The sequence below is a fragment of the Dunckerocampus dactyliophorus genome, chromosome 3 (assembly GCF_027744805.1).
Source record: "Dunckerocampus dactyliophorus isolate RoL2022-P2 chromosome 3, RoL_Ddac_1.1, whole genome shotgun sequence".
Lineage (NCBI taxonomy): Eukaryota > Metazoa > Chordata > Actinopteri > Syngnathiformes > Syngnathidae > Dunckerocampus > Dunckerocampus dactyliophorus.
Window position 1 is genome coordinate 39,784,298 of NC_072821.1, and position 13,854 is coordinate 39,798,151.

Genomic DNA, 13,854 nt, shown 5'->3' on the forward strand with positions numbered 1-13,854 from the left:
GTGGTATAATCCTATCCTGCTAATAATACCTCTGATAAAAGGGAAGTGTCGCTCCCTGAGTTGGGTATGAACGACTCTGAAACTGGCTCGTTAGCATCTATTGTTCTGGCTCGGCCCTGGCTTCACCTCATTTGCAAGACTAGGAGCTGTGGGTTTTGGTCTCAGTACCTGCTGAACACAGGGTCCAAATGAAACCTCAAACCACCATTCCGATTCAATGATGGCTTCTGTTGTTTGACAAAAATAGCTTCCTTTACTCCTCTTTCAAACCATCTGTTTTCTTTGGCCAAAATCTTTACCTCGCTGTCCTGAAAAGAGTGATTGGTTGCTTTAAGGTGTAGATGTACTGCTGATTGAGGACCACTAGAATTGTCCCTGCGATGTTGATAAAGCCTTTTTTGGAGCATTTGCTTAGTTTCCCCAATGTAGTGCTCTTTGCATTCCTCATCTTTACAGTGGATGGAATAGACCACATTGCTCTGTTTTTGGTTTGGAGCCTTGTCTTTAGGATGCACAAATTTTTGTCTCAGGGTATTTACTGGTTTGAAATAGGTAGGAATTTTGTGTTGCCATAAGATCCTCTGGAGTTTTTCGGAGACCCCAGCTACATAAGGGACTACCACTCCTCTCCTTTTTACTTCTGTGGGCTTTTGGGTTTCTTTCCCTACTCTCTTCTTTTGACATTTGTTAAAAGCCCATCGCGGGTACCCACAGGTTGAGAGCGCTCTCTGGACATGTTGTGTCTCCTTTTTCTTTCCCTCAGCACTAGTTGGTATTAGTTCCGCTCTATGTTGGAGGGTCCTAATAACCCCTAGTTTATGTTGTAGTGGATGGTTTGATATTGAGAATAAAGTGTAAATATTAGAGAATAAAGTGTAAAAATTAAGAGAATAAAGTGTAAATATTAAGAGAATAAAGTGTTAAAATTAAGAGAATAAAGTGTAAATATTAGGAGAATAAAGTGTAAATATGAAGAGAATAAAGTGTTAAAATTAAGAGAATAAAGTGTAAATATTAAGAGAATAAAGTGTTGAAATTAAGAGAATAAAGTGTAAATATTAGGAGAATAAAGTGTAAATATTAAGAGAATAAAGTGTTAAAATTAAGAGAATAAAGTGTAAATATTAAGAGAATAAAGTGTAAATATTAGGAGAATAAAGTGTTAAAATTAAGAGAATAAAGTGTAAATATTAAGAGAATAAAGTGTAAATATTAGGAGAATAAAGTGTTAAAATTAAGAGAATAAAGTGTAAATATTAAGAGAATCAAGTGTTAAAATTAAGAGAATAAAGTGTTAAAATTAAGAAAATAAAGTGTTAAAATTAAGAGAATAAAGTGTAAATATTAAGAGAATAAAGTGTAAATATTAGAGAATAAAGTGTAAATATTAAGAGAATAAAGGGTTAATATTAGGAGACTAAAGTGTAAATATTAAGAAAATAAAGTGTTAAAATTAAGAGAATAAAGTGTAAATATTAAGAGAATAAAGTGTAAATATTACAGAATAAAGTGTAAATATTCGAAGAACAAAGTGTTAAAATTAAGAGAATAAAGTGTTAAAATTAAGAGAATAAAGTGTAAATATTAGGAGAATAAAGTGTTAAAATTAAGAGAATAAAGTGTAAATATTAAGAGAATAAAGTGTTAATATTAAGGGAATAAAGTGTAAATATTAGGAGAATAAAGTGTTAAAATTAAGAGAATAAAGTGTAAATATTAAGAGAATCAAGTGTTAAAATTAAGAGAATAAAGTGTTAAAATTAAGAGTATAAAGTTTAAATATTGAGAATAAAATGTAAATATTAGGAGAAATTTAATTACACCTCACGGTGATACTTGGGGGCTGCACGGTGGTCTAGTGGTTAGCACGTTGGCCAATACAGGAACAGCCTGGAGATCGGGAAGAGATCGGGAAGAGATCGGGGGTTCGGGAGACCTGGGTTCGATTCTCCCCCTGATTCTCCCCCCCTCCCCTTTGTGGAGTTTGCATGTGTTTTCTCCGGGCACTCCGGCTTCCTCCCACATTCCCAAAAACATGCAGGTGAGGTTAATTGGCGACTCTAAATTGTCCATAGGTATGACTCTGAGTGTGAATGGTTGTTTGTCTATATGTGCCCTGCGATTGGCTGGTGACCAGTCCAGGGTGGCCCGAAGTCAGCTGGGATAGGCTCCAGCATGCCCCCGCGACCCTAATGAGGATGAAGCGGTATAGAAAATGGATGGATGGTGATACTTGGACACGTCATCATTGATAAACCCTGGGTCATAGGGTGTTTCGGGTCTTTAATCATCAGACACCCTCCGGGATTGATCAGACCCCGGCTTGTGTCCTGCAGCCAATTTCGACTGGTTCACAGCGGGCTTTCCAGCCTTTGCTCCGGCACTCCGTAATGAGTTCAGAGTATTTGGCCCTCTTACGCTCATTGGCATTCCAATAGCCAATGGAGCTGTCAGCTCCAATAGCACCACCTGCTTAGTTGACTCCAATGTTAGCACCATTTCTGGCCGGGGCGAGGTGTCTGCCGGTAACTTTAGTTGCATTCCCAGGTCCACTTGCAGCTGCCAGTCACGAGCGGTGGTGAGAAGCCCTCCTGTTGAGCTGGTGGCTTACCCTCTGCCCTGCTCTGATGAATGTGATTGATTGCTTTGGGGTGACCTGGGACTACTGTATTGCAGCACAGATGGAATCCGCCAAGGCTTTTAAAACTTGGTTGTGGCGCCAGCGATACCGCCCCTCCCCGAGAGCCTTTGGGCAACAGCTCAGGATGTGCTCCAAGGTTCCCCTCCTCTGGCAAAGCTTGCACTCTGGGGTGTCTGCCAGGCCCCAGGTGTGCAGATTAGCTGGACTTGGAAGGACGTCATACAGTGACTGTATGAGGAACTTTGTCCGCAGAGGTTCCGCTCTCCAGAGTTCTGCCCAGGATAGTTTGCGCGGTTCCACATGCTCCCACCTTGTCCATGCCCCTGCGTGGACATGCCAACCATCCTGCAGCAGCGTTGTTCCTCCACCTCTGCCCGGATCTCATTTTGGACAAGTCGGCGCTTCTCATTGCCGCGAGCCTGGTCGTACTGTGGCCTAGGAAAGCTGCCAAGGCCTGCCCTACCCATTGCCACGGTTCCCACCAAGGTCTTGTGTCTCAGCCGCACCTCTGCCCTGCCCACGGCTTCTTGTGCCTGCCACTTTCGTCCAGTTTTAACCACAATCCCTGCCGATGCCACCTTGATGTCTGTGGAGTCCTTGTACATCAACACCTCTCTGGATCGGGTGACCTTGAACTCCTCTGAAAGTCCACTGAGGGGGAGGTGCAGCTTGGTGGAATGGCCATATAAGGCGATGCTGCTCAGGGACCGAGGGAGCCCCAGCCATCTCCTGAGAAACTGGCTGATGGTCCTCTCTAGTGCTTCTACAGTTGTTATTGGTACCTCATAGACTAACAGGGGCCAGAGTATCCTGGGCAGGAAACCGTGCTGGTACATCCAGGCCTTAAATTTTCCTGGGAGACCCGATTTGTCTATGGCTGTGAGCCAAGAAGTAAGGTTGCCCTTCGTCTGCAGCACATCTGCTGCATCCTTCAGGGAGCTGTCAAAGATTTTGCCCAGGCTCTTGACAGGTTTTTCGGTCACCGTTGGAATCTTGGTCCCTCCAAGTGCAAAGTGGAAATGATCAGCCACCTTACCCTTCCTCAGGACCAGAGACCTGGATTTTGCTGGCTTAAAGCTCATCTTTGCCCAGGAGATGAGCTGTTCAAGCCCCTGAAGGAGCCACCTGCACCCAGGAACAGATGTAGTCATCACTGTCAAGTTGTCCATAAAGGCCCTTATGGGGGGCTGCCAGGTCTCTGATCTTGATTTTGGACCTCTGCATTCAGCCTCCGCGGGCTTGACAATCATGTTCACGGCCAAGGAGAATAATGACACCGAGATTGTACAGCCGGTGATTATCCCCTTCTCCAGGCGGTGCCAGCCAGATGTTACTTTATTGGAGGAGACTCTTGCGCTGAAATCGTCGTAATAGTCCATGACGAGGTTGCAGATCTTCCCAGGAACGTGGTATCTTGTCAATGCTGTCTCGACAAGTTTGTGTGGGATGGATCCATAGGCGTTGGTTAGGTCAAGCCAGACAGTTTCCAAGTCTCCTTTGCCTTCCCTTGCCTCAACTGCGTCACCACTCCTGTATGCTCCAAGCACCCAGGCACTCCTGGAACTCCCCCCTTCTGGACTGAGGTGTCTATGTAGGCATTCTTCAAGAGGAACTCTGTTAGTCGTTGGGACACGATCTTAAAGAAAATCTTGCTCTCAACGCTGAGCAGCGAGATTATACGAAACTGCTCGATCACCTTCGAGATTTTCCAGAGACGTTTGAGGAGCCGTGGACACTGCTTATAGACCTTGTAAGGTACACCACTTGGACCGAACAAGATCTTGCAGTTCTGACAGCTTCCTTTACCTCTGACAAGATGGGCTCATCACTGTTGAATTGGAACACTGGTTCTGGAGGTGTCACCAGGGCCTTGCAAGGGCCAAGCTCTTGGTTTCTTGTGGCGTCACAGAAGGTGCCGTTGAGATAGTTGTAAATCTATCCTATGGGGCAAGCAAGGTGGCCACTTCGCTTCTGGCCCAGTAGCTTCTTCATGAAGGCAAAGGGGTTTCCAATAAAGGCACTCCGCTTCCGAGCCTGTTCCTTTCCCTTCCTTCGGCGCCATTCAGCCCTCCTCAATGTAATGAGCTTTTTCCTTATGATGCTGGTGAGTTCCAACAAAGCAGGTCGCTTCTCTTCCGTGGCTGCCTTAAACTGATGTCTCAAGGATTTCAGCTCTTGTCTCAGCTGGCTTATCTTGACTTCCCGCCGATTGAGCCTTGCTGGGTTTCCTGTTTCTTGCTTCTGTGATTCTGTGATTAGGAGAATAAAGTGTTCAAATTAAGAGAATAAAGTGGAAATATTGAGAATAAAGTGTAAATATTAGGAGAATAAAGTGTTAATACTAAGAGAATAAAGTGTAAATATTAGAGAATAAAGTGTTGAAATTAAGAGAATAAAGTGTAAATATTGAGAATAAAGTGTAAATATGAAAAGAATAAAGTGTTAAAATTAAGAAAATAAAGTGTAAATATTGAGAATAAAGTGTAAATAGGAGAATAAAGTGTAAATATTGAGACTAAAGTGTAAATATTACGAGAATAAAGTGTAAATATTAGAGAATAAAGTGTAAATATTAGGAGAATAATGCATAAATGTTAAGAGAATAAAGCCATGAAATTAAGAGAATAAAGTGTTAAAATTAAGAGAATAAAGTGTAAATATTGAGAGAATAAAGTGTAAATATTGAGAGAATAAAGTGTAAATATGAAAAGAATAAAGTGTTAATATTAAGAGAATAAAGTGTAAATATTAAGAGAATAAAGTGTTAAAATTAAGAGAATAAAGAGTCAATATTAGGAGAATAAAGAGTCAATATTAGGAGAATTGTCAAGTTCTTCTCAACTTGGTGCATCCCTTGAACTTGAAGAAAGGGCCTCATTTGCTACGCTGAAGAAACTGGATCCACTCGATGCTTTGCTTTACTTAAGTTTATTTAATGTGGTTCAAGTCATGAGTTTTCATGCACATTAAAGTTTTTCACTGCACAGCACAGCACCTTCAAAAAGAAGGACAAACACGTAATATAAAATTTAATGTTATATGGATGCTTGCTCCGGGGTGGGGCGGTCGGGGGGTGGCTTTGGCCGGGGGCTTGGGGGTGGGGCTGGCGGGGGGCTGGCGGGCGGTCCCTGCTGCCTGCTGGTGTCTGGCTGGTCCTTGCTTCCGGGCCGGCGGTTGTCTCCCCCACTCCGGGGTTTCTCCCTTGGCGTGTTGGTGGATGGGCGGGGGGTGGGGCGGTGGCCGGTCTGCGGCGTGGCGGGGGGCGGGGCGGGCGGGGGCATCTGCTTGGGCGCTGGGCGGGGGGCCGCTCCTCTCGTGGGCCCGGTCGTGCGGTGCTTGCTTCTCTGTCCCTCCCTGGCGGCTCTGGCCTGCGTGCTTCGTGGGTGTGGCCGTGCTCCGCTCTATGTGGGGTCCGGTGCTTTTGTGGTCGTCGTGGTGTTGCTCCCTTGCCGGCTGTTGTGGTATGCGGGGGGCGCGTGGGCGCGGTTCCCGCTGTCCTGGTGGCCGTCGGATCTGCCTTGGGGCGTGTGGCTGGTCCGTGGTGTTTGGCGGTTTGGGGGTGGCGCTGCGGGCGCTACCTCCGGTGGGGCTCCGGTGTTGGGGGGCGCTGGGGGTATCGCCTCTGGGGGGTTGGGTGGGCCGGACTGGGCATCCTGGCGGGCCGGGTAGGGCCTGTGGTGTGTCCTGCGGCCTGTGGCTCGCCCGAGCCTGGGCTGTGGTGGGCGGCCGGTCGGTCATGTGTCCTTGGTCCCCCCCCTGCTCGGTTTGGGCGGCGTTGGGGTGTGGGGCCCCCGTCCTTCCTGTGCCACTGCACCACCTCACATATATATAAGACTTTGGGGGGTGGCCTGTGGTCGGGCGTGATTGGGGAGGGGAGCTGCCTTGCGGGGCTCCTTTGCTCCTGCCCTGCCACTGACCTGTTGCCCCCCAATTTTAATCGCAGAGTAGACACTTAGGGTTTGGGGGGGCTGGTCAGGTGAGGGGCCCTCCGAGCGGCAGCTGTTCCCCGATTTTAATTGCACCATTAGCTATCATCCACATACAGTACACCCCATATACATGCACACAGATACACCATCCTCTTTTATTTTATTTCCTCTTTTATTTTATTTTATTTATTTATTTATTTATTTATTTATTTATTTATTTATTTATTTATTTAAATTGCATTATAGACACAATCACACCATATCACATACACGGGTGGGGCGGGCTGGATTGGGGTGCCTCGTGCACCTCGGCGTCTGCCCGCCAGGGTCAGCGGTGTGGCCAGGGGGCCTGGCCGTCGCAGTGGCTCACCCGGGGCGGCCTGGCCTGTGGGGTGCCCTTGTCTGGTTCGCCTGCCCTTCCCTGGGGTGGCCCTCTGGGGCCTGTTGATGCCGGGGCTTGCGCCGGGGGGGGCGGCTTGCGGTGCTTCCCCTGGACTGACACGTGCTGCGGGCGCCTCTGCGCTCTTGGGGCGGGTTCGGCGGTCTCCGGGGGGCGGTGCCGGTGCTGCGGGTGGCCCGTGTGCCGCCGCGGCGGCTGGTGGTTGCTGCGCTGTGGCGGCTGCTGGGGCGCCGGGCCAGCTGGTGGATTGGGGCTTGGTCATGCTTGCGGGTACTGTGGGCCTGGGTGGCGGGGTGGGGGTGGGGGGGCGGGTGCCCTGGGGCCGGGCCCGCTGGGGGGGGTTGTGCTCTGCCGGGCGCTTGGGCGTTTGTCGCTGTTGCGCTTTGTGCTTTGTGCGCGCCGCTGTCTGTGTCCTCGCCTCCCCCGGTCTGTCTGTGGGCTTGTCGGGGGTGGGGCTCCGGTGCGCGGGTGGTGTGCTGTCGGCTCTGGTGGCATGTGGCTGGTCTGGCTTCTGGTGGTTTGTGGGGGCTGTCGGCTGGTCTGCTGCTGGTCTTGCCTTCTCGGCTCTGGTGCTTGGCCTCCCTGCGGCTTGGAGTGTGGTGCTCCCGCTCCCTCTTCTGGGTTTGCTGGCCCGCGGGTGTCGGTTGGCGCTTTGTGGTGGTTCGCCTGGCTGCTCGCCCGTTTTTCCCACCTGCCTGCTCAGTTTCCCGCTCTCGTCCTCGCTGGCTCCCCTGTCTGCCTTGCTGGCGGCGTCCTGCCGTTGGGAGGGTGTGGCCTTGTGTCTTCCTGCTCCCCGGCGGTCCGCGCTCTCCGCGCCTGGGTTCTGGATCGTATGTCTGGGACCCCGGGGTCCCCGGCTCCGCTGCTCCTTGGGTTACCAACAGGGGATGAGTGGGGCTTCCGGGTGTCGGGCAGTCGACCACTGTGTGTGTGCGTGCGTGTGTGTGTGCGCGCTTGAGTAAGTAGATGTGTGTATGAGCGTGCGCGTAGGGGTGTGTATGTGCGTAGGAGTGTGTATGTGCGTGCGTGTGGGTGCGTAGGAGTGTGTACAGTATGTGCGTGAGTGTGTGCACTTTTATTTATTTATTTATTTTAGTTATTTATTTTGGGGGGGGCATACAGGGGTTTGCTCCGTGGGGTCGGGTGCTGGGTGATACATCTCTGCCGCCCGTGCCTCCGCCGGGTGGGTGGAGGGTGTACCTCCTGCATCCCTTGGCGGGGCGGCCCTGTGTCGGGGGTCGGGCGGGGGTTGGCCCGGGGCGGGCCGGGCTCCGCTCCCTGGGGGTGTGGGGGGGCGGTGGGCGGGAGTTGGCGCTTCCGGCGCGGGCGGGCTTCTTTCCGGTTGTGGAGGCGTCTCTGGGCCTGCCGGTTTGTGGCCCCCGGTACCCGTCTGCCTTTGTGGGGTGTGATCTCTCGCTGGTCTCAGGGGTTGGCAGTCCTCCGGCCCGCTGGCGTCCTGTCCTTGGCTGGGATTGCCTCTCTTCAGCCCCTTGCTGGTCTTCCCGGGGGGGGGGGGCCCTCTGGGCTGGCTCTTGGGGCACTGATCTTTTGTGCTGCTTGCCCCTATGGGCCTGGTGACCTTCTGGCGGCCGGGGCCCGGCCTGGCTATTTGGGGCGGGGCTCTCTGGGGGGTGGGGGCGGCCCCTTTCCTTTCATGCATTCTCAGTGACAATTACACGCCCACACATTTCTGCACCTTTACATATATATGAAGTCTTCCTCACATACAGAGATACCTGTACATATGCACACTCACAGTACATACGTACTCCCCCACATTACTCACTGAGTTAACCAGGGTGTTATTATGTTGTTGGTTTTATTACAGCGACGGTGATATCAGCAGTATGACTATATGTATGTGTGTGTGTGTGTGTATGTGTATATATGTGTGTGTATATGTATATGTATATATATATGTATATATATATATATTTTTTTTTTTACAATGATGTGCATTACAGTAACTTTGATTCTATTCACTATCATGGATAATCATTTCATTACTACTATTATGTGTGACTGTTTCAATGCGGTCTTATCATTGCGATCACTATCATAGTTCATCATTTCATGACTGCTATTACTGTATGTGTGACTGTTTCAATGCAGTATTGTCATTGTGATCACTATCATAGTTCATCATTTCATGACTGCTATTATGTGTGATTGTCATTGACAGCTTCGTCATTGTGGTTGTTGATATTGTTTTGTCCTTATGTCCTTGTTCGTTTTTATAGTTGTCACAGACATTTATTTGCTGATGTCGTTCTGTATGTTTCTGTTGTTCTGTCACTATTGTTGTTGCTGCTGTTGTCCTTGTCTCTTGTCTCTTTTTGTTTTTGCCCCCCTCTCGCCCCCCCCCCCCCCCCCCCCCCCCCCCCCCCCCCCCCCCCCCCCCCCGGTTTCCTTTTCTCTTCTTCTCTGTCCGCTCCTGCTTCGGTCCGGTCGCTCCAAATGTGCTTTATAACAAGCATCAAGGTCGAATAAATTTTGTATGACAGGGGAAGTGTATATCACACTTCTCCCTGGCAGAGTAAATCTGTTGAGCACTTGACGGCATTTAGATCTACAATTCTATCTGCTTTAAAGGCTGGACAGGACAGGGGTAAAAAAAAAAAAAGGAAAAAAAAAAAAAATTCAATGTTATATTGTATTGCAATATATGAACAAATTTCTATGGCAACAACTTAAATTATATTTTACCACTTTTACTGCTATATATTAAACTATTTTTAAAATGTTTTAGCATTTGTGTTGTAACTTAGTCTTGTACTTTACATCATGGTTGTTTTCTCAAACTGAGATTAAATAAAAATCTATTAAATTAATACCATGATTTAACAAACATTTAAACAAGTACATTAAATGGGCAAAAGAAATCTTCATCGTTTGTATTTGACACCCTAAACATGCTGCTCGTGCCTAGGCAACATTCCAATCAAGAACTAATTAATCAATTAACCAAACATGGGCCGCCGCATGACCACATGTGTCATAAACCATCGGCGGCATTCTTACTTCAACATCCTAAACAACAAATACAGAACACACGCTTTCAATTCATTTAGATTCTTAATTCACAAATGAGGCACGCACCATTAAAGAAAGTCAAGCCGTGTGCAGCGCAGGCGCATCAAAACATGTAAGTAAGTAACAAGTAAGACAAGTAACAGTAACAAGTAAGACTTTTTAAAGAAGATAGAGAGGTATAGAATCCCCTTTCTGTCAAAAAGTGATGTATGACGCTACCTTGATTGATTTATGCCCCCTGTCATAAAAGTTTATGGCATGCCCCTCCCCCTAAGCCCCCCAATCCCATACATCTCCTTTCCGAACTACCCCCCTGCAACCCCCGCCCCCCAAGACATCCTACGGCCTTATCTGGGTGTGTTTCTGGCCCCTAAGACGTCCTGCAGCCTCTCTGTGTGTCAGGTTGTGTCTCAAACATGTAGTTTTCCCATTTAAACAATATAAATAATACTGCTAAAACCGTCAAAACATTGCAAACTCTTTTTTACTACATTCCCATTAAAACCATATAAACCAGCCAATTGCAAAGACAGTCAAAACATTGCCAACTCTTTTTTACCTCTTTCTTGTATTTTAGTCAACCTAATTTATTACTTTTACAACTATAATCTATATGTTTTGTTTTTAAAAGACGCTAAAACAGTCAAAACACCGAAAACTCTTTTTACAACTATAATCTATATGTATTGTTTTTAAAAGATGCTAAAACAGTCAAAACACCGCAAACTTATTTTACAACTATAATCTAGATGAATTGTTTTTAAAAGACCTAATTTATGATGTGCTTTTGACAAAAAACATGACATCCTTAGCTACCACCTTTTTACTACAGATATTTTCTTAAAAATTATATTTTCTTAAAAAAATCATCATTACCTGTCAGTCGTCCATTCACCAGCCTTGTTTCTTCAATAGCAAAGTAGAAATGACCCATCTAGACCACTCCCTCCTGCATCTAGACCACTCCCCCCAACCACCCAATACAATTACTGTTGAAAAATCACAGCTACCAGCTTGACCCCTTGGGGTTAAAACAGACTTTATACATGAAAGCAAATAAAGGTGATATACCACAGAGTCAGGAAACCATAAAACCCCCATGACAAAGTTAAACGCAGTACCAGTATACTGCAAGTACCCAAGTACAAGAATGTACTATATTCTATTTATTTATTTATTTCCAAACACAGTACCAGTATACTGCAAGTACCAAAATACAACAATGTACTATATTCTATTTATTTATTTATTTATTTATTTATTTCCAAACACAGTACCAGTATACTGCAAGTACTCAAATACAAGAACGTACTATATTACATTTATTTATTTATTTTGAAATGCATCAGTCTTTGCCCCCCTTACCTAGTCTTTGTGAAGCTTTGATCAACAGGGCTCCTCTTGGAACTTCTTCTCCTGGCTTGTTTGTCATGAATGAACATCCTGACTCGGGTCCATTTGGTGTGACTTCTCTCGGGAGTCCATCCTGGCCGCATCTCCATTTGGTCTGCTTTCTTATGTTAAAATGTTTTGCATCGCGAGGTCGTCCTCTGAGCATGATGTATTGGACTTGTAGAGCTTTCCTCACACAGCCATGCTATCCCTGCAGTGTCTTATCTTTTAATCAGCACGCTAGTGTTATGAAGGACTAAAGGAAGGTAGACTTACAACTTGCAACCATTTGGGCTCTGTTAATAAAAATAAAAACTCGAGATCATACTGTATAAAGATGATCTAAAACGATAGATAGTGACTTTGTTAGGTATGTGTCCTTCTGAAAGCCTTTCCTACAAAGGAGTGTCTTGATTGAAAAGTGTGAATGTTGGTCATTAGCAAACCTGATTGTCCTGATGCATACATTTGACATTACAGGGCCAATTCCTCCCCCTAAAGTGGATGCAAATACTGTACTTACTGTATGTTGGCTAACAGAAAGACACACATATACTGTTTACATATGACCAATATTATATTTATTATCATTATGTATATATTGGCACTTAATACACCCGGAGAGATTGGTTAGAGGTTGTTATTATTGTTATTCATTGTCTAGTTGTCCAGATATGATGTTTTGTATGAGTTCTATTTATTATTTTCATTGTGTCCTTTTTAATCACAGTTAATTAGTACATATGTGTACTATTCATTTTGACCTCTCTTTTACTTCTTTCTTCATTTTTTCTTTTTATTACAGTTAGAACATGGTGTTCAAGGGGTTGGTAATGACACAATATATGCATGCTACACGTGCATTCTGTATGAAATCCTACAGAAGTACTGATATGATACTACTTCAGTTCCACATTTGACAAATACATCACTAGCAGCAATTTTAAAGGTTCTTTCAGTTAGATATGCGTATGTGCCTGATAGGACAGGATGCTCCATTTGTTGTATAATGTATAATCATGCCATTCTCTCAGCAGGGGCTGTAAGCACAATACGCTTTTTTTTTAATTTACTCTCCAAACACATCGCCGGTATACTGTAAGCATTGAAATACTAAAGCAGAGACATTATTTGATTTAACAAAAACAACAAAAAAACAAACATGCCCTGACTTGTCTCCAGGACATGGGGGGCCTCAGGAGACAGGAGATTCCTCAATCTCCACCCCCTTTCCACAGATACCCGAAAAACCATCCGCTGTACTCACGACATTGTACTGTCATCTGGAACTTGATTGAGAGAAGGAGACTCCTTTTCCCCAACCCCTATTTAATTCAACATGGCACAGCAGAAGTCTTCAGGTAATATTCACCCTTTACTGATTACCACAAACCCATCATCCATAATTGGAGAACATTCCTATCATAAGAAATTCCTATGTAAAACACTATTGTCGAAACATTGACTAATATTTGTTTTTAAAGAGTGCTCATTAGATATAGAATATCATGTGGAGATATATATGTACTGTATGATATAGATTTCCTTTTCATCTCTGACATTATCTTAAAATATGCTTGATACTACTGTGTTGCTGGGCAAATTCGTAAGACTGCTGGTAAACAACAGAGGCATCACCCATAGCAAAACATACTTTCTCATCAATACAGTTCATCTTGTTGTTTGTTTTATTTCTAATCTCATTATTTTCTTTATAATCATACAGGAATCATCAAGGATCCACACAATAAGACGGCTGAATGCACCAACCTCGACAATGTCCCTACAACTTGGAGTTATGCCCACAATGAATCGACCTACCTGCCCGTTTGTCGGCATGACGACGTAACCCCGTCTGAAGACGTTGGAAGGTCGACAAGATTCACTGCAAACATCATCACCCTCTTCCAAACCTTGCTGAACAAATGTTTGAATCAGGTAGCGTGGGAAAGAGCACGATCTGAACGCAACGGCTGCATCATAGAACATCCAAGCCAGTTGCAGCATTCATGTCTAAATGAACGAGGAAGAGTCATTTACATCAACCACTACAGCAGGGTAGTTGAGAGTGTTTTCCGTCCTACCCTGACAACCGCACTTCAGCAGCTGTCATGTGTCGAACCAGGATACGTTGTTATAAGTACAGAGAGACTTCTTGGTGCTGCCGAAGCAATAATACACCACCTGATGGAGAAAGCATGCTTTGGTCGCACTCAGGACGACGATGAGGAGCAAGGGAACGAGCCCTCACATAGAAAAATATCCATGGCTTTCTTGACATGGTTACACTAAAAACCATGTGTCTTCTTTTGTTTTTATTAACTTTTATATCAGTTTTATACAAAAACGTACATTTTTATATGTAGGATTACCTCACTTACAGTATGTAATTCAAATGACAAATTTATTCCTTTGTTTTATCCTGTCACGGTTAGGTACTGCAATGGGGGGGCGCTACT

At 45.6% G+C, this 13,854-nt stretch overlaps 1 pseudogene; it reads right to left on the reverse strand.

Annotated features, from left to right (window-relative positions):
- Nucleotides 1–2,311: 2,311 nt before the first annotated feature.
- Nucleotides 2,312–10,937, reverse strand: LOC129179166 (uncharacterized; annotated as a pseudogene).
- Between the last annotated feature and the right edge of the window lie 2,917 nt (nt 10,938–13,854).